A 24,513-nucleotide genomic window follows, 5' to 3' on the forward strand; every position below is an offset into this window, starting at 1 on the left:
TAAAGGATGGGAATAGTGAATCAAACACATTTTTTTTTGTAGAGAAATACATATATTTACATAGAGAGAGGGACAAATGAGGAGGACAGAGGGACAGAGCTCCCAAAGAGGGACTGTCCCGCCAAAAGAAGGACAGTTGTGAGCTATGATTTACACAATGTATAAACCTGACCTACATGATTTTTTTTTTTCAGCCAACTGAAACCTTGCCATGGAATGCTGTGGTACATATTGCTGCCTTTAGAGGGCGTAGTTGCTGACTGCAGAAAACTCTGGAAGAAAGGGCGGAGCTACAAGAGGCTGGAGGAACTGTGAGGAGGCCATGAGGATTGAGCCACATAGAGAGAGTGCCTGCAGAGTATGGGAACTGATAAATTAGGCCTCATTCTCTAAGCTATTGTGGTGATGAGCTAACATCCAGTTTGTAGGATTGAGGAATGACCCTGGGACACAGATTGAGCACCCTGAGCTGTTGTATCACAATGGTGGATGAATACAGCTCCTGGAAAGGGGCATCTGAGAAGTTTTTGGAGGCTGTACAAATCAAGCAGAACTCTGGAGGACTATTTCTGCTGAATTATAAAGGTTGTGAATTTAATTCTCCCTTCTCAGAAACACTGGCCTGCGGTTTCTGCATCCACAGTGTGACCGATTACAGGGGACTGGCCCCTGCACCTGACGGTAGGCCTTATTTTTTCAGTCAAAGACCATTGACCTGTTTGTTTATCATACCATTTCCCTTGCAGTTATCTCTGGAAAGGTGTAAGTCAGGACTACTTGGCTATATACCGGTAGTCTGCCATTCTGCTGCTTTGTTAGGGCAGGTTCACAATGGCACTTATCTGGTAAACATCCATAAAAACTGATCCGATTTACGTTCAGACGGGTCTGTTCCCGTCCTGTTGGTTCTGTTCCGTTTCCCCATATCCCCTCAGGTCGCCATCACCAAAGTAGATTTTGCTGGCTAGAAACATTTGTTTTTACCCAGTGTGTTTAAAGAGAAACTCCGACCAAGAATTGAACTTTATCCCAATCAGTAGCCAGTAGCTGATACCCCCTTTTACATGAAAAATCTATTCCTTACACAAACAGACCATCAAGGGGTGCTGTATGACTGATATTGTGGTGAAACCCCGCCCACAAGAAACTCTGAGTACGTACTCCTGGCAGTTTCCTGTCTGAATTGCTGCATTGCTGCATTATGGGAAATAGCTGTTTACAGCTGTTTCCAACTGCCCAAAAAGCAAGCAGCAGCTACATCACCTGCCACTGCCAGCAGTAAAAATGTCACCATGTAATAAATGTCAGAATGTAAATCAGGAATTTAAAAGATTTTACAATGGGCAAACAATGACTAAATCATTTATACATAATTATTGTAAAAATGAAGCACTTTTTTATTACATTATTTTCACTGGAGTTCCTCTTTAAAGGACCACTATCACAAAGTAGGCAGTTCAAATCTGACAGAACCGGCAGGTTTTGGGCCAGTTCATCTCCTCATGGGGGATTCTCAGGGTTTTCATTGTTTCGAACAGCATTTCCTGAACAGCAGTTTAACTGCCAAAATAGTAAGATGCCAGCCTCCCTACTCACTTGCATGCTATTTTGTCAGTTAGACTTTGCAACTGCTGTTCAGGAAATGCTGTTGATAACAAAGAAAACCAAAGCTTGACACTCCATATACTTTACTACATTGGCTCGCATGTCCACACAAACCGCAGCTAACCTTAGCTGTCTAAAGACACCCGAGTTCCATGCAGCGATCAGGAGCTCGACTCTGTGATCACTGTGAGCTAATCACAGTGGCCATGCCGCAAAGTGTAAAATTATTTAAAATAAACACAAGGTACCTGCAAAAGAATATGACATACTTACCTCGCTATCAGTTCCTTCTCAGAAGCTCACCATTTTCTTCTAACAATGATTCCTTCCAGTTCTGACAAAATTTTGGCAGAACTGAAATATATCAGTTGCTGTCACTTATATATCAGTTGCAGTCAGTTACAGCTGAAAGGACAACTGATGAGCAAGGTAATGTCCATGTTTCCCTATGGCTCAAGTGGATGATATTACAGCTTAACAGTGTGCTGACCAGGAAGTTGTTATGGGATAATGGCCATTTTTTAAAATGGATGATGGAGAATTCCATTGATCACAGTGGACAAGCAGGACGTGGAGAGGAGAAAGAGATTGATGAGTAGCATACAGGGAGGTAAATACGATGTGTGTATGTTCGTTTTGACTTTTAATTTTCAGTCAGCTTTAACACTTTACATGTAGAAATACTGTACTTACCTGGGGCTTCTGCCAGCCCCTTGCAGTCTTCCTGTCCCGCGCTGGTCCTCCACGATCCTCCTTTCTCCTGCCGGCAGCTAGTTTTGTTACCGTTGACTTGTAAGTTGACGGCAACTGCACCTGTGCGCCTGGGGCCACGAGTATCTTTCTTTGCATTCCGCCCACAATAGTGTCTTGCGCTATTAGCTACTCGCGCAGGACACCATTAAAGATAAGCGTGGCTCGGGACGCGCAGACACAGTTGCTGTAACTATAATGAAACTAGCTGGCGGCAGGAGAAGGGAGGATCGTGGAGGACCAGCGCGGGACAGGAAGGCTGCAAGGGCCTGGCAGAAGCCCCCAGGTAACTGAAGCTCTGTTTTTTGAAGTTCTTCAATTCCGCTTTAAGTAGTATAAGGGCTGGGATACACTAGGAATCGCAACAAGCTATCGCTGGCGTTTTGTGTAAGCGCTTTGCAGGCTATTGCAACTGTGATTGCCGGTGATTAAGGTAGGAATTTGTAAAGTGTGTCAGCGATTTCATAGTGTTTGGGATTAGCGATTCTTAATTTGATTGGTGGATTCAAATACACTATGCCTCTGGGTAGTTCCAGTGCTTTCAAATCACATGCATATCACTTACATTTACGATTTTTGCGCACTTTGCCCACCCTCCTATAGTTGAAGTGAAAGCACTCACAAAATGCTGTATGTCCTGCGATTGCGATTTTCAAAACCGCAATCACTCTAATGCGCTTACTCCATACACTTTTATTACCTAAGCGGTTTTAAAAGCGGTGGCGATTCTCAAAACGCCAAAATCGCTCAAAAAAGCGCTCTAGTGTGCTCCAGGCCTTAGTGTGCAAAGAGAGCGGGAAGAGTTCCTACTTTCTGTAGCTCACCACATACGCAGCAATTAGGCGGTATTACAAGCAATTGTCATGGGTGCTATAAACAGCAATTTGAGTTTATTGTCAGTTTTGAAAATTCATAGCTGGCCTTCAAATTGAAATGGAAAGATAATTCAAACTGAAATGGAAAGATAATTTTTAATGACACTAAACTACAAAACAAGCATTTTTGGCACCAGTGTATGATTTTTAGCATTGTAAAATCTTATCAGCGCGAAGAAAAAAAAAAAAAACAGTGTGAACGTGTAAATAAAGTCACCCTTTCCATTTTCAGTTGTAGGAAACCGTAGCTGGCTATATAGGGAAATAAAAAATGTATATATATTCTGAATCTGAGACAACTCTTTAATAATTTAAACTGTAACAACACAGCAGAATACAGTAAATTATTCAGAGTACCCACTTTTATGTTAAATATCCTGGTGTCAGTATCAGAAACGCTTCCTATAGCCATACATTGGTGTATATTGGCCCCGGTCTCCCACTGAGGCTTATCCTAGGCTGTTTATTATTCAAAATTCTCCTTTGCAGAGCATTTTGGTAGACCAGCTATGTTTTTGTACTGGCTTTAGAACTCTCACTAACAAACATTCCGCATGAGATCACTTGCCAGTACTAAAGTTGTTGCCACCTGTGATAAATCACAGTGAGGCCTTGTTCACATTATAAATCGCCAGCACAAACACAAGCATTGAGCGATTTTGTAAGCGATTTTCCAAGAGCTTTCAGAGCAATTTTCGCTTAGAAAAGTGCTTTTCTAAGCGCTTTTGTGTAGCAATGTTTTGTTCACTTCCTGACGTCAACCAGGAAGTGAACTCTTTGACCTGGAAATGAATAAATACAATGTATTTACTAATTAAAGCGCTCAGTAAATCGCTTTTCAAAATGTTTAGCGCTTAGCGATTTTCCTATACTCTCTATTGAATCACAAATGCTCTGGAAATGGGGCAGGAGCCGCATTTGCGATTGGATAGAAAGCTCATCGCTTAAGTGAGAACACTCATTGCACAAGCGCTTTTAAGGCGATTTTTAGAATCGCCAGCACTTAAAAATAAGGGAAATCGCTTATGTGAACAAGCCCTAAATCAGAGAGAGGAAAGATTTTACAATGGGTACAGTTCCTCTTTAAGAAACAGAAAGTAAAAACCTGCCTATATGATCCCATGGTCCCACTTCCTGTGATGCGCACATCAATCTACAGTATATAGTCCTGGCATACATTACAGTGCTGGCTCCCTGAAGAATGATACACATTTGTTTCAGTTCATATCTCTTTCTCTGTATGGGCCTGCCAGGATTAGATTATATTGTCTTGTCATCTTCTCCCCGTATCTTTGTGACTGATGAGCTGAATCTCCCCAAAAGGTATTGTAGAAAGATAATCTCACTGAATTTTAGATTTCCAGCGGAACCATAATCTTTTTAAAGCAGAACTCTGGGGGAGAAAGATGGAGAATGGTTCATACTCACCTCCTCCCTAGCTGTGCCGCTGTCCTCTAGGACTGTCACTGCAGTCCTAGCTACCGTAAGAAAGGGCACATGCTGATTTCATGTGGTCAGTTTCAGTGCTGGCTGCTGATAAACAAAGTGTCACCAAAGCAATTACAGTTTTCATAACTCTACTTTTTACTAGTGTTTCTTTACATGTTATCTCCCTAGTCACCCATCTAACAGTAAACGATCATGTCAATACAAAACTAGCTTACTTTCCCACATTATCAACTTCTTCTTGATCTCTTACCAAAACTTCCCCCGATATTTACCCCTTTTGGGCAATTAAGGCTGCATACACACATGCAATTTTGATTGGCCAATTTTACTTTAAAGCATACCTGAAGTGATATGATGAGATAAACACGGGTACATATTGTACTAGCCCTACTAAGAAATTGAGTTGGATTGATATAGCTTGTCAAACAGCTTGCCGAACTCAGCTGTTTCCTGAAAAGTAAATACCTAGAAAGAAGAAGGAAAAACAGTTTTATCTGTCTGAGAAAACACTGCTGATAAGGTTCTATTGCTAAAAAGTTCAAAGGGTCACTGCCTCTGTTTGTTTTTCAGCTCAACAAAGCAGATCTTGCATCAGACTTTCATGGCTGCTGTTTAGAATAAACTCTCATAAGAAGCCCTTACACTGAAAGTACAAATATGAGCCTTGTTCTATTTACCACCAATAAAACACATAACATTAATTGACCACTTCAGGTTTGTGTTAAAGACTTATACACCATGTAATTTTCCAGTCAAATTGACTGATCGGTGGATAATTTCCAGCATGTCCGATCTTCTTCCGATTGAGAAAGGATTCAATTTTAAGATCGTACTTATCTCAATGCACGTACTGATGCACAAAATCGATCCCTGTCTCGATCGGAAGTTGATCGGACATGCTGGAAATTATCGATAGATCAGTCGATTTGATGGGAAGATCGCATGGCATGTATAAGCCTTTAGAATTAGATAAAATTACCAAGTACTTAAAGAGAATCTGTACTGTCCTGTATTTGTACAATAAAAGACATACCAATCGAGTCACTGTGATCGCCTGGATCCCTCTTTGCCGTTTCCATCGCTCCCCGCTACGATCCTGGCTTTTTATCGCCAGTTTTAGGCAGTGTTTACAAACAAAAAAACATGGCCGCTAACCAGGAAGTGTTGTTTGTGTGTGTGTGTATATATATATATATATATATATATATATATATATATATATATATATATAATATATACATAGAAGTGTTATAAGTAAAACTGAGAGCAGAGAGTGAGAAGTAACCAAAGCACACAGAGCCTGCAGGGGGCGTGCATAACTTGTATTCATTACAACAGAGGTTCCTCCCTGGATCGACAAAGCTTGACAAAGAAAAGAGGATTAGATATATTACAGAGACAGTGCAACTAGAAAAGGCTGCAATAATCCAGACCACATTAGAACAGGTATAGGAACTTATAGGATAGAAGAAATAAGGCTGAAAATGTTGTTACAGAGTCTCTTTAAAATGTGTCATAGCAATTTTTAATAACATCTGTTATAGTTAGACTTTCGATTTTGACTGGAGTGTTCCTTTAATTTCACCTGTTTTCTGGTTACCTTTCCTTCAGTTCCAGCGGGGTTAAAATTCACTTTCTATTCTATTTTCCGCTCATTGGGATCCACTATCTCAGAAAGAATATTAAATTCTTCACACAGTGATTTTACCGATACCCTTGGCTGCACTCAGTCACTGCCTCAGACAGATGGTGATAAGGCAGAGCAATCAATGGCAGCCACGGCTAGCAGGAACACAGTGTGGAGAGGCTCTTACTTCACTGCTGATATTAAAGCAATATGGCTACAGCTGGAGTTATTGTGCAAAAGAAATTTACTTGCAACTACTCAACCACGCTGCAAATAATATATATCACACCCAATTGTGCAGCGTGTCAATGCTATACTGACAGCAATACTGCTCGCTGCATAAAAATAGGTATATACTATATGTGATTAAACAAAGCTCACTAAATATAAAAAAAATGACATCTGACTGAATGCAATAGTACAGCTCACGGGCAACAAAACCATATATTTACCTTACTGAGCATAGTATGATAAAAATACAAATCTATAGGCAGCAATGGATTGATTTAAAAAACAACTGTAAAATTCATTGTTTCTATTGAAAGAGAAACTGTAACGGCATGTAGCAGAATGCAGTCATTTATTCAGGATACCTACTTTTACGTTACTTGATTTCAGCATAAACAGAAACACTTCCTATATCTATATATTGCTATATATTGGTATGTAGTCCCACCCTTCCACTGAGGCTTATCCTAGGCTGTTTATTATATGGAATTATCTCCTCAGGGCATTCTGGGAGACTAGCTTTCTTTTGTACTGGCTTTAGAACCCTCAGTAACGAACATTCCTCAGAGTTCACCTGTCGGTGCTAAAGATGTTGCCGCTTGTGATAAATTTCAGACAGTAAATCAGGGAGAGGACAGATTTTACAATGGGCAAACGCTAACTAAATCATTTATAATTTAATATTGTAAAAAAAATTAACAATTTAATTTGCTCTGTTATTTTGGTTACGGTTCCTCTTTAATAGTCTTTAATAGTCAGAGAGGCCCCCAGTGTAGGTAGCACCCCCCCCCCCAGTATAGATAACCAGAGGGGCCCCCAGGATAGGTAGCCTGAAGCCCCATGCAGAGTAGTGAGAGGAGGTGAGAAAAACTCACCTCTCCAGGCTCCATAAGTGATCTACCTTCCTCCACTGTCGCCATCTCTATGATTCCAGTGCCTTGTTCGAGCCTGGTTGCATGCATTCTGAATCCTGTGTCAGGCCTTGCCTTGTCTTGCATGAGTCCTGCATGTCCTATCGGATTCTGTGTCTTGTAAATCCTGTTGCATGAGTTATGCAAATCTGAAATGCTGCATATCCTGTGTTGAATCCTATTCCTGGATATCTAGTCGGCAATCACTGCACTGCTCAAGAAATCTGCATTAACCTCCTGAGCGTTATGTCGCTCAGGAGGTTTTGTTACTTTTAGCCCGATTTTTAAATAAATGTGCCAAATGGCTGTAAACCCTCTAGCTAGCACTAGGCTAGCTAGAAGAAGTCTCCGGCACCCCCCAATCCCCGCCGCTCCCCCGTTTATACATTACTCAGCCTGGATCCAGCTATCGGCGCAGCCTCCCCGGACAGCTCCGGTCTTTACTATGGGGAGGATCGCAGATGACGTCATGACGTCGCCGACGTCATGACGTCAGGCGCAAACCCGATCCTCCCCATAGAGAGACCGGAGCTGTGCCGGGAGGCTGCGCGATCGCTGGATCCAGGGGGGGTAATGTATAAACTGGGGGATCGGGGGGGGGGATCGCAGAAGAGCGGCGGGTGCCCGACACTAGAACTAGCTAGCCTAGTGCTAGCTAAAGGATTTACAGCCATTTGGCACATTATTAAATTATTGGGAACTCCTGGGGACAGCCGGCGGTATTCCCGACACTGTGTCGGGCATACCGCTAAGGAGGTTAAACTGTATTTACACATGCTTGGATTGGACGTCCTGTTTATATTCACTGTAAATAAATTGCCCCAAAATATCCAGGCCTGTGGACTTGATACAATAATCATCCAACTCCGAGTCCTCTGTTGATTAAACCACCGACTCCGACTACAGGTATTCTAAAATTACTCCGACTCCTTGACTCCAATTCTACAGCCATGATCAAATCTATCCTGGTTCTCTGCACATTATTGGGAGTATCTGCTTTGCGGAGCTTGGCTAATTGTGACATGGAGGAGTACCTTCTCTTAATGCTGGAAAGAGGATAGGTGTTTAAAAGACTCCAGGGTGCATAGACCATCTACTCTAGATCTTGCTCCATCTATTCCTATTTCCATACTGTAAAAATTGCTTAAAGCGGAATATAACCCTGCATTTCAACTTTGCTCTAAAACATTATTTACAGTATATTATATGCAACCAGCATTTTTTTTTTACTAGACCAGCATTGGAAGGGTTACACAGGGCTTTAAAGTCCCTAGAGATTTCTGCAGACACATCTGAAGTTGAGTTAGATACTTTTTGTTTACAAATATGTATCTAAGTGTTTATTGTGACTCATCTCTCTCAGTTGGAGGACAGCCAAAGAGTGTGTAACATTTCTAAATATATACATATAACTAAATAGAATGTAACTATCTGAACGTCTGCATGGAACTTAAAACCTCTGTGTTTAACCCTTCCAATGCTGGTCTAGTAAAAAAAATGCCTTTTGCATATAATATGCTGTAAATAATGTTTTAGAGCAAAGTTGAAATGCAGGGTTATATTCCGCTTTAATAGTGAGGAGGAGGACATTTTTACATGGTTCGGAGGGCATAGCAGTAACAGAGCAGTATTTCTGTTACCAGACATCAAGATTTTTTCGGAAGGGTTGAAGATAGAAATTTTGGATACTTATATGAAATTGCATATTCTCTGCCTCTCCAAAAAAAAGATCACACACTCTTAATAGTTTGTTGGACCCTCGTCACTCATTTGCCGTGGCATTGTTTTGATGAGTTTTTGTATGTCACAACATTTATTACTGTCCAGAGTTGCATTCATTTTTTGCCAAGATCTTGTAGAAATGATGGGAGAGTCAGACCACTGTGCAAATTCTTCTCTAGCACATCCCAAAGATTCCCTATGGGAGGTGGGGCCAATCCATGTGTTAACATGATGTCTCTGAAGGAGCAGAGTGGTCGGTACATGCATCATACACCACCATTAGGTAATGCAGCTTTCTGAAAACAGAGAGAAGCACAGAATGAATGCAGTAAAGCACAATACCATAGAGAACATTGCAGCACTTTACATACACAGTGACATCTTGTGGTTGCTTTACAGCTGCAGCTTAAGCAAGTCCTGTTGATACTTCCTACAGTCTCATGCTTCCTGAACCTCAATTTCACAATTTGAGCCCAAGGAATCAAGGCATTGTCAACTTGGAATATGCCCATGTCATCTGGAAGAAGAAATACACTGATAGAATAACCTGGTCATTCAGTATATTGAGGTAGTCAGTCATTCTTTGGAAACCGTAATCATTTATGCAGTAATTATACAATGGTAGGCTCGTACTGATTTGCTTTGTTAAATCCAGGGGGGTGGCATTTTCTTTGGATTGGAAGTGTAGGTCTCATGCTGGATCCACATACCTCTGTCCTTTATCCATTCCTCACATTGGTCCTGGTAATCATTCCTTGAAAAATCTGACTTTTGGATAAAGTCACATTTTTAGAGATAAAGGGGCCCTACTTGACCCAAGGTTCCCTCCTACCACCCTCCCATTTCCACCTCCTACCTGCCCCATTCAGTCCTCTAACAGGAGTCTCTAGCTCGGTAATGAGGAAAATTGCAACTCTAGAAAGTTTTGAAGATCAGGCATCAGTGTTTTCCTAGCCTTATGTAGACAATCAGTGGTGGAGCTTGTTTTTACCTCTGTAAAAGCACCTAAATGTGCTTATATCAAAAAATTTCCAGTATGTGGCCAGAAACTGCTTTACCTTGCCTTGCTAGTTGTTTCCTGCAGGGAGCAGCTGTAGTCTTCTCAGACAGTTCCACCAAGCCACCTTATCATCCTCACATGGAGCCTGCTCTTACATTTGTCACCATAACCAATGATGTAAAACATGATTTTTAGCTTCAGAACATCTGGGCACTATACTTACTTATCTATGTAATAATGTATTTAGATCAAAGCTTGTGATTGGGCTTTTAGGTCCAGGGGAACCTGGAAATGGCGATTTCTTTACCTTTACAATTGTCTCATAGGTTGCACACCTATTTCTCCATGCCAACATTGCTTTCTGCGTAGTGGCCATTGGTAGTGCTGAAGAACAGCAGCACGCTAATGAGCCATCCTGTAGTTCATTGTAGTCCCTCCTCCTAGGAAGTAAAACTTAAAGGAATACTATCGATGTATGCATTTATTTTTAAATGCTGTATGTTGTAGCACACATTAGGACAAGTACTAGGAGCAATTTGATTCCTCACACAGCTGTTCCTCTCAGCTGTAAAATCCTCCGTCAGTTTTGGCCGTCAGTGCTTGATACAAATGTATCTATATGCTGAGGGCTCCCAGAGGGCTAAGCCCATGTCTGCACAGGGGAGTTGCTATCAACTCCTCAGTTTATAGTTTATCACCTTGCTGAAAGAATCTTATTGATAGGGGGTTAAAGATTCTAGCAATGTGTGTTTATTATCTTTGCTTCTCTTGACTGCTAAAGATACTAATAATGCTAATTGTAAACAGTGGTCTGCCCCTCTCAGCAGCTTGTAAAGTGGATGCAGCCTGGAGTGAATCACCACAAGCAGGCAGCCAGACTGAGTGTAAACACAGACTATTGTTTATAGCTAGTTATATTCCAGCAATATTCCAGCTCATTTAGTTACCTGTTACCACCTCAGATCAGCCTATTTCTCCTCATGTCTCCTGCATGCTGTGAGTGACACAGTGAAATATATTTGTGAGCTGTGTGACAGAGTAACCAAGCAGCTCAGGGTGATCCAAACTACTGTGAGCTGTGTGAGAAATGAATTTTTAAGCAGGGATAGCAAGAGAGAGACCTGGGTGAATAAATAAAGTGCCCCTAGCACTAGTGGTAATGTGTACACTAATATACAGTATTAAAAAAAAAAGTCGTTTCAATCGATAGTACTCCTTTAATGGCTCAGTACTGCAAATCTGCTTCTCAGCTGGGCAGAAGGTTACTGTATGTCTGCAATCTCTGCTGAGCTGATCATGTGACTTTCCAGCAGTCTGTTGTCAGGTTTGCTTTACTACTCCCAAGCATTCTCCACTTTCCACACACATCAGCTGCTCCATGGGCACAGCTGTGATAAGTATGTCACTCCCACAAACACCCACACGCACACACACATCACTCCTGACTGTCCAGCTATTTTAATCCCTTACACAACTTGCACGTGATGTTTGTTCTGCTTTTTGGTATCTATTCTGCAGTCTTGTTTGTGGCAATTCCCAATCACAAAACAGGTATTCATTTATTAGTTATGCCTGTGTTTTATTTTGTAATACTTCATACAACTTTATTCAGAGACGGTTTTAATTGTGCTCTTTTATATGAAGTAGCTGCAATATGTGTATATACAGTATACATGTAGTATATATATACCTAAGGGGAGTACGTTCAATTCAAGTTTAATGCTCACCTTAGTAGAGGGAAGGTTCTGGATAGCACAGAGCCTTCCTGTTCCTGTGTCTGGCAGATAATTTTAGCGCTGTCCACTGGTAAAGCTACTTCGTGGAATAGCTTTTCCGAAGTACTTGTGTACCTGAGTAGTTCTGAAGCCAATTGCACCACTACTGAGAATGCGTGACGCCAGATTTGCACTTGAGCAGTAGGAATGCAATCGTCTTCTGAACTATTAGCTTTACTAGAGGACAATGGCGGAATAACGGGCCAGACAAAAAAACAGGAAGGCTCTATGCTATCCTGAACCTTCCCTCTACTTAGGTAAGTATCAGTATTTGATAGTATGTGTGATCAGACCCGCCATCAGGGGGGGGGACATCCGTGACTCCCGTCACGGGCCCGGGCCTGCAGGGGGGCCCCATCCCCGCCGCGGCCCTAGAGGGTGCCGCCCGGCCGCTGCTCCCTCCCTCCATCCCTCTAGCCGCCGCCGCCTCCGCCGCCGCTTCAGACCCCGATCAGGCGGCGACAATAGTGCGGACGCTAGGACCCAGCGCCCGCACTGATATGCGGAAGTGACGTCACTTCCTCATATAGAGCGGGTGCGTCCAGCGCCCGCTCTTACTGATCGGGTCGCCGCTGATCTTGAGGTCTGACGATGCTGGCAAGGTAGGGGAAGCAGCGGCGGCGGCTGGGGGGGGCCTCCCTGTCACTCACTCACTAGCTAAAGGGCCTCCCTGTCACTCACTCACTCCCTAAAGGGCCTCCCTGTCACTCACTCACCTGCTAAAGGGGCTCCCTGTCACTCACTCACTAGCTAAAGGGGCTCCCTGTCACTCACTCACTAGCTAAAGGGGCTCCCTGTCACTCACTCACTCACTCCCTAAAGGGGCTCCCTGTCACTCAATCACTCCCTAAAGGGGCTCCCTGTCACTCACTCACTCCCTAAAGGGGCTCCCTGTCACTCACTCACTACCTAAAGGGGCTCCCTGTCACTCACTCACTACCTAAAAGGGCTCCATGTCACTCACTACCTAACCTGGGGGTCCCTGTCAGAATCCAGGTGAGAGGTGTCTACCATAATAAGGGGGCATTCTGCCTATTTATGTCAAATGCTGTCTATTTATGTGCCTCATGACTGCTGAATTTGTCTTGTTGGGGGCCTAATGATTGAATTTTTACTTGTTGGGGGCCTCATGATTTGTTGGGAGCCTCAAGATTGATGAATTTGTCTTGTTGGGGGGCTCATGATTTGTTGGGGGCCTCATGATTTGTTGGGGCCTCATGATTGCTGAATTTGTCTTGTTGGGGGCCTCATGATTGCTGAATTTGTCTTGTTGGGGGTCACATGATTGCTAACTGCGAGACTATGGGAAAAGCTGAATCATTACCATATGGGACAATAGCATTAAACCTACTTTTTTAGCTTTTTTAAACAGAAAATAAAACTGGGAGGTTCTAAAAAAATGATGGAGCACTTCCTCCTTCTGGCTTGAAGGAGGAAGTGCTCGATATCGAGGCTTGCAACGCGTCCATTCGGACACTTGCACCTCGTTGAAACGCTGGGCGGAGAGCGGCGTCCTGGGTAATTAACCCCGCCGCATCTAGCCGCTCAGCTGTGGCAATTAGAGCTAACTTGAATCACGAGTATCCACCGTGGTTATTCGTGATTAATTTGTGGACAGCAAGCCTCCAACTAGCTCTGCCAACATGTAATGGCTACGCACATTTCTCAGTTTTTGGTGGGGAGGGGGGCCCGGACTGATGATTTGTGAGTGGCCCCAAAATTTCTGATGGCGGCCCTGTGTGTGATTAGGACCCCCCTTGTGGTGCCTAACTTAACTGCCCCTGGAGGTTGCTAACCTTAATCCCTTAACCATTTCAGCCCACGGGTATTTTTCACCTTATGAACGAGAGGAATTTTCACATTTTAGTGCTCCTCCCACTCATTCCCCAATAACTTTATCAGTACTTATCACAACAAAATTATCTATATCTTGTTTTTTTCCACCACCAATTAGGCTTTCTTTGGGTGGTACATTATGCTAAGAATTATTTTATTCTAAATGCATTATAATGGTAATAATAAGAAAAAAATGGAAAAAAATCATTATTTTTCAGTTTTCAGCCATTATAGTTTTAAAGTAATTCATGCTACCATAATTAAAACCCGCACATTTTATTTGGCCATTTGTCCCGGTTATTGCAACGTTAAAATTATATCCCTAATATAATGTATGGTGTCAATATTTTATTTGGAAACAAAGGTGCATTTTTTCAGTTTTACATTTATCACAAATTTTTAGCCCATTATTTATTAATTATATGCCCTCTTGACATAGATATACATTTTTTTTTTATTCCCTAAAGTCAGTAGGTGTAATTTTACTATTTGGCCACAAGATGTCCCTGCTCAAAATCCTATTAGCGTACTTGGGGCTTGATTCACTAAATCGTGATAACTCATATCACCGCCGTTTTCAAGCTTGTTTTCGTGTTTGCGCGCGATTGCAAATTTGCGTGCACAATCACGAATTTTCTGAAAATTTGCTTTGTGCACAATCATGAAAACGCGCGCGAAAACGGCAGTGATATGAGTTATTACGGTTTCGTGAAACAAGCCCTTTGTACGCTACATAGAATATAATGTATTGCTACATTGTAACTAGGGAAGTGATGCAAGGTTTCAATGGAAGCCTGCGATCACAGTGCCTGCAGGGAGATAAATAAATGGGAACTTTGTTCCCATTCATAAATCTAACGAACGTCGGAAGAAAACGGCAGAAATTGTCGGCGGGAGATAGTGTGGCGGCTCTATTTAAGAATGAACACTGTTTTTGAACAAAAACAGTGTATATTCTCGGTGGTAATGTACAGATTGGCACAGGGGACTTTTGTCCCCTGCAGCCAATCTCCCCTGCTGCGTGACTAGCGCGTCCCTGCGGCTCTAGCAGCTGCCGCTGCAAACATGAAGCTCATGTCTGCGTGGCATAGATGGTTAATTTTGTTTGTGTAATATAAATTAATATATAATTATTTATGGTTTTATTTAACATAAAATAAAAAAAAATATGATTGAGGAGTCAAAATTTTTTTTCTTTATATATGTTACGGCCAGAACCCGAAGTTTGGCCAGAACTAGAAGTGGCCGGCCACTTCGGGTTCTGGCCGGCCAATGTGCGAACTGGCCGCTGCGCTGCGGCCAATGTGAGAAATGCAACAATTCCTGTAACAATTCCTGTAAGGTTAATGTTATGTTGTGGCCGCAGCGCAGCGGGCAAATGTATGACATCTTACTTTATTCAATGAAATTAAGCCGCCCGGCTTTTTCTCTGCCTCTCTCTCCTCCCCCCGCCTCTCTCTCCTCCTCCCCCCCGCCTCTCTCGCTCTCCTATGGGCAGCCGGGCGGGGACACGCGTGTCCCCTCCAGAGTCGTTCGTCGCGGCAGGGGAATCCTGACGTTCTTGCAGAGCGGGTGCTGGCAGAAGCAATGTCTGCAGCCTCCCCGCTCTGCTCTCCTGCCGCGAGGAACGACTCTCGGGGACACGCGTGTCCCCTCCGGCTGGCCATAAGAGAAGGAGAGAGAGGCAGGGGAGGAGAGAGGCAGAGAAAAAGCCGGGCGGCTTAATGTCATTGAATAAAGTAAGATGTGATACATTTGCCCGCTGCGCTGCGGCCACAACATAACATTAACCTTACAGGAATTGTTGCATTTCTCACATTGGCCGCAGCGCAGCGGCCAGTTCGCACATTGGCCGGCCAGAACCCGAAGTGGCCGGCCACTTCTAGTTCTGGCCAAACTTCGGGTTCTGGCCGTAACATATATAAGTTTAACCACTACAGGATGAGCTGCCACATTAAAACATCCTGTTGGAGCCTTTTAACCGCTCCAGGACGTTTTAATGCGTCGCTACTGAGCATACGCGAGGCCAGACTTGCACTTGAGCAGTAGGAATGCAATCGTCCTTTGAACTATTAGCTTTACCAGAGGACAATGGCGCAACAACCGGCCGACCAAAAAAACAGGAAGGCTCTATGCTATCCAGAACCTTCCCTCTACTAAGGTAAGTATCAGTATTTGATAGTATGCAATTGCCTGGTGCGCCATGGGGGGAGGGGGGGGTGTGATGCCCACCTTCCCCAGGTTGTGAAACCCCCGTCGTGAACTGGCCGTGGCATCTGATAGGCGCTATGGTGAAACATTGCTGCGTTACAATTATTTTCTGGTGAAAGATTGCTGAATTACGATTATTTTATGGTGAAACTTTGCTGCATTACAATTTTCTGGAGAAAGATTGCCACATTATCATTATTTTATGGTGAAATGCTGCCCACATTACGATTATTTTCTAGTGAAGCATTGCTGCATTAAATTCTTTTCTAGTGAAATATTGCCACATTACAATTATTTTATGGTGAAACATTGCTGCATTACGAATATTTTCTGGTGTAACATTGCCGCATTACGATTATTTTATGGTGAAACATTGCCAAAATATAATTATTTTCATGGGTGGGCGGGGCGGCACAGGTTTTCTTGCCTGAAGTGACAAAATGGCTATAGGTGCCCCTAATCAAACACCCAGCTTACCTCAATTCTGTGATTGTTGAGGTTGCTTTAATTGCTGCATTTTGCTGCCCTCCTGTGGTAAAATAATGCAATGTTAGTATTTATCCATTTCAATTCATGTCCAGAAAAAAGTAGTAGTTTCATTGAAACATCGGTTTGTTTTATAGACGACATTTTGCTGCCGCCACAAGCAACTTCTGTAGCACAAATTAAAAGAGGAACAAATACCCAGACAGCTATGCAGAGGAAGTGCATGAAAATTCATTTACAGGCCCCTCATTTTTCACAGGTTTTCATTAACATTGTTGTCTTCTTGTCAAATTTAATAGCTAATCTATTTTTTTTATTAATATTGTATGGCAAGCTTAAGTATGATAAAACAGCATGGTGTATTGAAGATAAATGGTGGCAAAAGCCCTCTCTACCCTAATGAATTAATGTAGATGGCTCTCTGCATTGCTGACCTTTCATGTGATTCCAAACTAATCTTGAAATACTGCCCAAAATGTAATCTCCACTCTGGTAATGAACTTCTACTCTAATTACCTCCCCCCAAAACACAGTCAGGATTTCTTGCCAGCTTTTCACTCAGTGGACCAATGAGAATCCTCTCTGAACAAAAAGGATTCCAATTGGTTGGTTTCAACCCAATGCAAAGATCCAGCTGTTTATTATTCTTTTGCCAGGCTCTCATCGGTATTGCAGTGCTTGTCGCCGGAAGCAGCAGAAGCGTCCACTGAAGCAGCGGCTATGGAGTGGGTACAAAAATCATCCAACTCCGACTCCTCAGTTTAAGAAACCACCAACTCCGTGACTCTTGGTACCCAAAATTGCTCCAACTCTTTAGTCTAAGTCTTATCAAGGCTGTGGAGCTGGTACAAAATCATCCATCTGACTTCTCAGTTTATTGAAACCTGATCCTGCGTATCTCTTACACTTTTAGCCATAGACTCTGAACAAGCATGCAGATCAGATGCTCTGACTTAAGTCTGACTGGATTAGCCGCATGCTTGTTTCAGGGTAGTGACACTACTGATGCAAGAAGATCAACAGGACTGCCAGGCAACTGGTATTGTTTAACGGAAATAAACATGGCAGCCTCCATATCACTCTCACCTCGGGTTCACTTTACGTTCCACACAAACATTAGTATTTGTCAGATGAAATGATCATTGATGATTGTTTAAGGCTAGGGCCACACTAGCTCCGGGTGCGGGACGCATCCGCGGTCCGGGCTCCGATTGTCAAAAACCGGAACGCAAACGGATCCGTGCTGCTTTTTTTGCAGCACACGTTCTGGATCCGTTTGCGTGTTTTTTTTTTTTTTTTGCTAGAGGGGGTAGTAGCCACAATAGGGGGCTGCGGGCAAAGCGGCGACCATGGGGTCACCCCCCCTTGCTCACCTGGGTGCCCCCCGTCCCCGCTCCCCCTCCAGCTCGCACATAATGTAATAAATTGTACCTAAGGAAGTTCGGCGAGCCGGGCACTTTCGCCCACACCGCTCGAGTCACTTCCTGCAATGCCGCCCTCTGTATTTCAGTGGGCGGCATCGCAGGAAGTGACTCGAGCGGTGTGGGCGGAAGTGCCCGGCTCGCCAAACCTCCTTAGGTACAATTTATTACATTATGGGGGAGCGGGGACAGGGGGCACCCAGGTGAGCAAGGGGGGTGTGTGACCCCCCTGGCCGCCGCTTTGCCCGCAGCCCCCCGTCCTGGCTGCTACCCCCTCCAGCATGGCGGCCCCATCCTTCACCAAGGGACACTGGAAACTGATCCGTTTCCAGTGTCCCAAAATGTCAGTGAAGAGGGAGGCCCGTTTCTCAATTGATTTTCACTACCCGTACGTGTATACGGGTCCGTGAAAAATGCTGCAAGTCCGGACTCTGCGTTCCGGGTTTAAAAACGTATTCCGCGGATCGCGCGCGGATACGTTTTTAACTTGAGTGTGTACTGTTCCTATTTTTAACATTGGTATTCGTGGCTCAGTTTTTTGTCTGGGACAAAAAACGTAGCTATGGATACGTTTTTAATGCAAGTGTGAACTAGCCCTTAGTCAATAGTTTGTCTTGCAGCTTTCCTGTTAAGCTTAGTGCGCCTGCATGTGTTGAAGACGGATCTATTATGACTGATAGGTATATTTACTCAAAATCTGTCAATTGCAGAGACTTTCATCTGAATGATAGTGAAGCTTTTGTGATCCACAGAGATAATCTATGAGATATGATTCTGGATTTCACGCATATTGAATGCAAATTGAATCTGGCCCAACCACTTCCCACCCACTCCTCCTGCTGGTAGAGAATTAGATCTTTGAGGCCAGTTGTAAATGTACAGCAGATTCTCTCAGATATGAGCTTTGTAGCTGGAAACACTCCCTCTGCTGGCGGCTGAATGTTGATGGAGGGATCTCTGGATCACGACTCCCAAAATGAATTTCTCTGGAACGACTGCATGAAATATATCACTTATGTTATAGATTTCTAAGTCAGTAGAGGTAAGCCTTTGGATAATTGAGAAGCTTTCCAGATTATCCCCGAGCCCGCTGTTCCTGTGCAGGGTCTCTCTGAACATAGACAACGAGAAGTTGTTGGATATGTTCTCATGCACGTGCTCCCATCCATGTACTAGTGTGGTCATACTGGGCATGCCCAAGTCATTAGCATAAAGCTACTCATGCACAGAGGAGAAAGCCATGCTACGGCTTCATGCTACTGCACAGGTGCGAACACTACTCCTGCATGCGTAGTACAGCTGCGTTCATACAGGGACAGGAGTGTGACTGTGAAGAAAAGGGTCCTGGGCAGCAGAAGTGGGGTCAAGGACGATATGGGAAGCCTCTGGAGCATCCAGAGGCTTCCCACTACTTAGGTAAGTATTTTTTATACTTTATTTCCCTTACAGGTGTCTCTAACCTTCCCGCTTCTCTGGTAACAAAGAGCACCATTAATCGGTTTTGATCTAATATCCTTCTGATAGATCTGACTTCAATCTCTTGCCTAATGTTAATCTTTTCACTTCGTACTATCTTAAGGGGCCCATACACCTAACGATTTTCTCGCCGATACACGGCCGTTTCGATCACAGTGATCAAATCGGCTGTGAAATTCCTTCCGAAATCGATCGTTCCCGTCGATCCATCCGTGCGGAAGATTTTTCTCGATCGCCGGCGGGTCGGGAGTCTGTTGATATCGGCGTTCGAATGCCCGACGACCGACGCAATACAGCAGGTATACATTACCTGTTCTGGCCGGCGTGAGTCCCCTGGTCCGCTGTCTTCTTCTCCGCTCCGGGCTCCAGACCGTTCCTGCAGCTACACAGAACTTCCTGTCCCGGCAGGAAGTTTAAACAGTAGAGCGCCCTCTACTGTCTAAACTTCCCCTGGACAGGAAGTTCAGTAGCTGCACGAACGGTCTGGAGCCCGGAGCGGAGTAGAAAACCAGGGGACTCGCGCTGGCTGGAACAGGTAATGCATGCAGGGGGGGGGGGGGGGGTCGGCAGCAGCGGCAGCTCCACAGATTGTGATCGGTTTCAGGCTGAAATCGATTCACAATCTGTTTGCAGTAAAGGTGGCCATACGATCCCTCTCTGATCAGATTCGATCAGAGAGGGATTTATCTGTTGGTCAAATCTGATGGCAAATCGACCAGTGTATGGCCACCTTAACTCTGAGCCTGATCTTTCACCTAACCTCCACCCTTTAACATACCCTAAAACTAACCCAAATTCTAATGTTATGCTAAAGTGATCCTGAAGGGACATGTAACTAGGGCTGTGGAGTCGAGGAGGCGGAGCAATTTTTGGGTACCTGGAGTCGGAGTCAATGGTTTCATAATGATTTTTGTATCGAATCCACAGCCCTACATGTAGCATGGGGGTATATTCATGTTACGTTTACTGGGAGTACTGCAAATTACGTAACCCGATTATTTTCATTATGTATGGAATATCTATGTTCCCTGTTACACATGCAATGTGGGTGTACAGTCCCAATCCTATTAAGAACTAGCCTTTGTTTCTTTTTTCCTTTTTTGCACTGTAAGTACGGTGACCATACGTCCCGCTTTACTCGGGACAGGTCCCGCCTTCCTGGGGCGCTGTCCCAGGCTGCATGAGGTCCCGGGAAACGTCCCGCTTTTAGCAACGGGACGTCCCGGCCTCGGGACTCTGGCCATGGTATCTGTATGAACTGGCTGCAGCATCTATAGACGCCGTGCCAGTTCATTGCCCGCAGCCCCGCTCCAGCCTGCATAGTCTCCGGCAGGCAGAGCAGGGCTACGGGAAGATGGCTGCTGAAGCCCTGTACTGGAGACAATTTGTGTCTCCAGTACAGGGCTTCGGGCGCCATCTTGCCGTAGCCCTGCTCTGCCTGTCAGCGTGGGAGACTCCAGGAGGAGGAAGATGGTCCCGGGAGCAGCGCGCCAGAGGCCCTCAGGAGCGAGAGGAGATTTCTGCCGGGTGAGTAAATGCTTTTTTGTCCAGGTGAAATGCTGCCCAAATTGCGTTTATTTTGTGCTGACATGTTTCTCACATTGCGTTTATTTTGTGCTGACATGTTTCTCACATTGCGTTTATTTTGTGCTGAAATGTTGCTCACATTACATTTATTTTGTGCTGACATGTTTCTCACATTGCGTTTATTTTGTGCTGACATGTTTCTCACATTGCGTTTATTTTGTGCTGACATGTTTCTCACATTGCGTTTATTTTGTGCTGACATGTTTCTCACATTGCGTTTATTTTGTGCTGAAATGTTGCTCACATTGCATTTATTTTGTGCTGAAATGTTGCTCACATTGCATTTATTTTGTGCTGACATGTTTCTCACATTGCGTTTATTTTGTGCTGACATGTTTCTTACATTGCGTTTATTTTGTGCTGACATGTTTCTCACATTGCGTTTATTTTGTGCTGACATGTTGCTCACATTGAGTTTATTTTGTGCTGACATGTTGCTTACATTGCGTTTATTTTGTGCTGACATGTTGCCCACATTGAGTTTATTTTGTGCTGACATGTTGCCCTTTGCGTTTATTTTCTGGTGTCTCGGGTAACTGTTGCTGCATTTATTATTTAATGGTCATAGTTGGCTGTTTGCTGCTTTGGGGTTATGTTATTCTATTAACCCCCTTGGCGGTATGAAAAATACCGCCAGGGGGCAGCGCAGCAGTTTTTTTTGTTTTTTTTTAAATCATGTAGCGAGCCCAGGGCTCGCTACATGATAGCCGCTGCTCAGCGGCATCCCCCCAGCCCCGCCGATCGCCTCCGGCGATAGGCGATCAGGAAATCCCGTTCAAAGAACGGGATTTCCTGGAGGGCTTCCCCCGTCGCCATGATGACGTCACTGGATGACGCGGGATGACGTCACTGACTATCTGTATGAACTGGCTGCAGCATCTATAGACGCCGTGCCAGTTCATTGCCCGCAGCCCCGCTCCAGCCTGCATAGTCTCCGGCAGGCAGAGCAGGGCTACGGGAAGATGGCTGCTGAAGCCCTGTACTGGAGACAATTTGTGTCTCCAGTACAGGGCTTCGGGCGCCATCTTGCCGTAGCCCTGCTCTGCCTGTCAGCGTGGGAGACTCCAGGAGGAGGAAGATGGTCCCGGGAGCAGCGCGCCAGAGGCCCTCAGGAGCGAGAGGAGATTTCTGCCGGGTGAGTAAATGCTTTTTTGTCCAGGTGAAATGCTGCCCAAATTGCGTTTATTTTGTGCTGACATGTTTCTCACATTGCGTTTATTTTGTGCTGACATGTTTCTCACATTGCGTTTATTTTGTGCTGAAATGTTGCTCACATTACATTTATTTTGTGCTGACATGTTTCTCACATTGCGTTTATTTTGTGCTGACATGTTTCTCACATTGCGTTTATTTTGTGCTGACATGTTTCTCACATTGCGTTTATTTTGTGCTGACATGTTTCTCACATTGCGTTTATTTTGTGCTGAAATGTTGCTCACATTGCATTTATTTTGTGCTGAAATGTTGCTCACATTGCATTTATTTTGTGCTGACATGTTTCTCACATTGCGTTTATTTTGTGCTGACATGTTTCTTACATTGCGTTTATTTTGTGCTGACATGTTTCTCACATTGCGTTTATTTTGTGCTGACATGTTGCTCACATTGAGTTTATTTTGTGCTGACATGTTGCTTACATTGCGTTTATTTTGTGCTGACATGTTGCCCACATTGAGTTTATTTTGTGCTGACATGTTGCCCTTTGCGTTTATTTTCTGGTGTCTCGGGTAACTGTTGCTGCATTTATTATTTAATGGTCATAGTTGGCTGTTTGCTGCTTTGGGGTTATGTTATTCTATTAACCCCCTTGGCGGTATGAAAAATACCGCCAGGGGGCAGCGCAGCAGTTTTTTTTGTTTTTTTTTAAATCATGTAGCGAGCCCAGGGCTCGCTACATGATAGCCGCTGCTCAGCGGCATCCCCCCAGCCCCGCCGATCGCCTCCGGCGATAGGCGATCAGGAAATCCCGTTCAAAGAACGGGATTTCCTGGAGGGCTTCCCCCGTCGCCATGATGACGTCACTGGATGACGCGGGATGACGTCACTGACTATCTGTATGAACTGGCTGCAGCATCTATAGACGCCGTGCCAGTTCATTGCCCGCAGCCCCGCTCCAGCCTGCATAGTCTCCGGCAGGCAGAGCAGGGCTACGGGAAGATGGCTGCTGAAGCCCTGTACTGGAGACAATTTGTGTCTCCAGTACAGGGCTTCGGGCGCCATCTTGCCGTAGCCCTGCTCTGCCTGTCAGCGTGGGAGACTCCAGGAGGAGGAAGATGGTCCCGGGAGCAGCGCGCCAGAGGCCCTCAGGAGCGAGAGGAGATTTCTGCCGGGTGAGTAAATGCTTTTTTGTCCAGGTGAAATGCTGCCCAAATTGCGTTTATTTTGTGCTGACATGTTTCTCACATTGCGTTTATTTTGTGCTGACATGTTTCTCACATTGCGTTTATTTTGTGCTGAAATGTTGCTCACATTACATTTATTTTGTGCTGACATGTTTCTCACATTGCGTTTATTTTGTGCTGACATGTTTCTCACATTGCGTTTATTTTGTGCTGACATGTTTCTCACATTGCGTTTATTTTGTGCTGACATGTTTCTCACATTGCGTTTATTTTGTGCTGAAATGTTGCTCACATTGCATTTATTTTGTGCTGAAATGTTGCTCACATTGCATTTATTTTGTGCTGACATGTTTCTCACATTGCGTTTATTTTGTGCTGACATGTTTCTTACATTGCGTTTATTTTGTGCTGACATGTTTCTCACATTGCGTTTATTTTGTGCTGACATGTTGCTCACATTGAGTTTATTTTGTGCTGACATGTTGCTTACATTGCGTTTATTTTGTGCTGACATGTTGCCCACATTGAGTTTATTTTGTGCTGACATGTTGCCCTTTGCGTTTATTTTCTGGTGTCTCGGGTAACTGTTGCTGCATTTATTATTTAATGGTCATAGTTGGCTGTTTGCTGCTTTGGGGTTATGTTATTCTATTAACCCCCTTGGCGGTATGAAAAATACCGCCAGGGGGCAGCGCAGCAGTTTTTTTTGTTTTTTTTTAAATCATGTAGCGAGCCCAGGGCTCGCTACATGATAGCCGCTGCTCAGCGGCATCCCCCCAGCCCCGCCGATCGCCTCCGGCGATAGGCGATCAGGAAATCCCGTTCAAAGAACGGGATTTCCTGGAGGGCTTCCCCCGTCGCCATGATGACGTCACTGGATGACGCGGGATGACGTCACTGACGTCAGCGACGTCGGGACGTCATTGGGAGACCCGATCCACCCCTTGGCGCTGCCTGGCACTGATTGGCCAGGCAGCGCAGGGGTCTGGGGGGGTGGGGCGTGCGCCGCACCGGATAGCGGCGATCGGGCGCGCGGCGGCGGTGATCGGGGTGCTGGCGCAGCTAGCAAAGTGCTAGCTGCGTCCAGCAAAAAAAAAAATTATGTAAATCGGCCCAGCAGGGCCTGAGCGGCACCCTCCGGCGGCTTACCCCGTGTCACACACGGGGTTACCGCTAAGGAGGTTAAATAGCATCACACAGTTTCTGCACACC

The 24,513-nt window shown here is 44.5% G+C and overlaps 1 protein-coding gene across 7 annotated transcripts in view; it reads left to right on the forward strand.

Moving 5' to 3' along the window:
* Positions 1–24,513, forward strand: part of MITF (melanocyte inducing transcription factor) — a 645,672-nt gene that overhangs the window by 177,424 nt on the left and 443,735 nt on the right. For 4 of the 7 annotated variants that reach the window (XM_068253960.1, XM_068253964.1, XM_068253962.1 and 1 more), the window contains one exon: positions 195–681. The exons of 2 other annotated variants lie outside the window; for them this stretch is intronic. The gene's annotated coding sequence lies outside the window, so the exon portion shown is untranslated. Of the gene's footprint in view, positions 1–194; positions 682–11,526; positions 11,565–24,513 lie in introns of those variants that run through there. One more of the 7 variants, XM_068253966.1, reaches the window with a different exon arrangement.

The sequence above is a fragment of the Hyperolius riggenbachi genome, chromosome 9, assembly GCF_040937935.1.
Source record: "Hyperolius riggenbachi isolate aHypRig1 chromosome 9, aHypRig1.pri, whole genome shotgun sequence".
NCBI lineage: Eukaryota > Metazoa > Chordata > Amphibia > Anura > Hyperoliidae > Hyperolius > Hyperolius riggenbachi.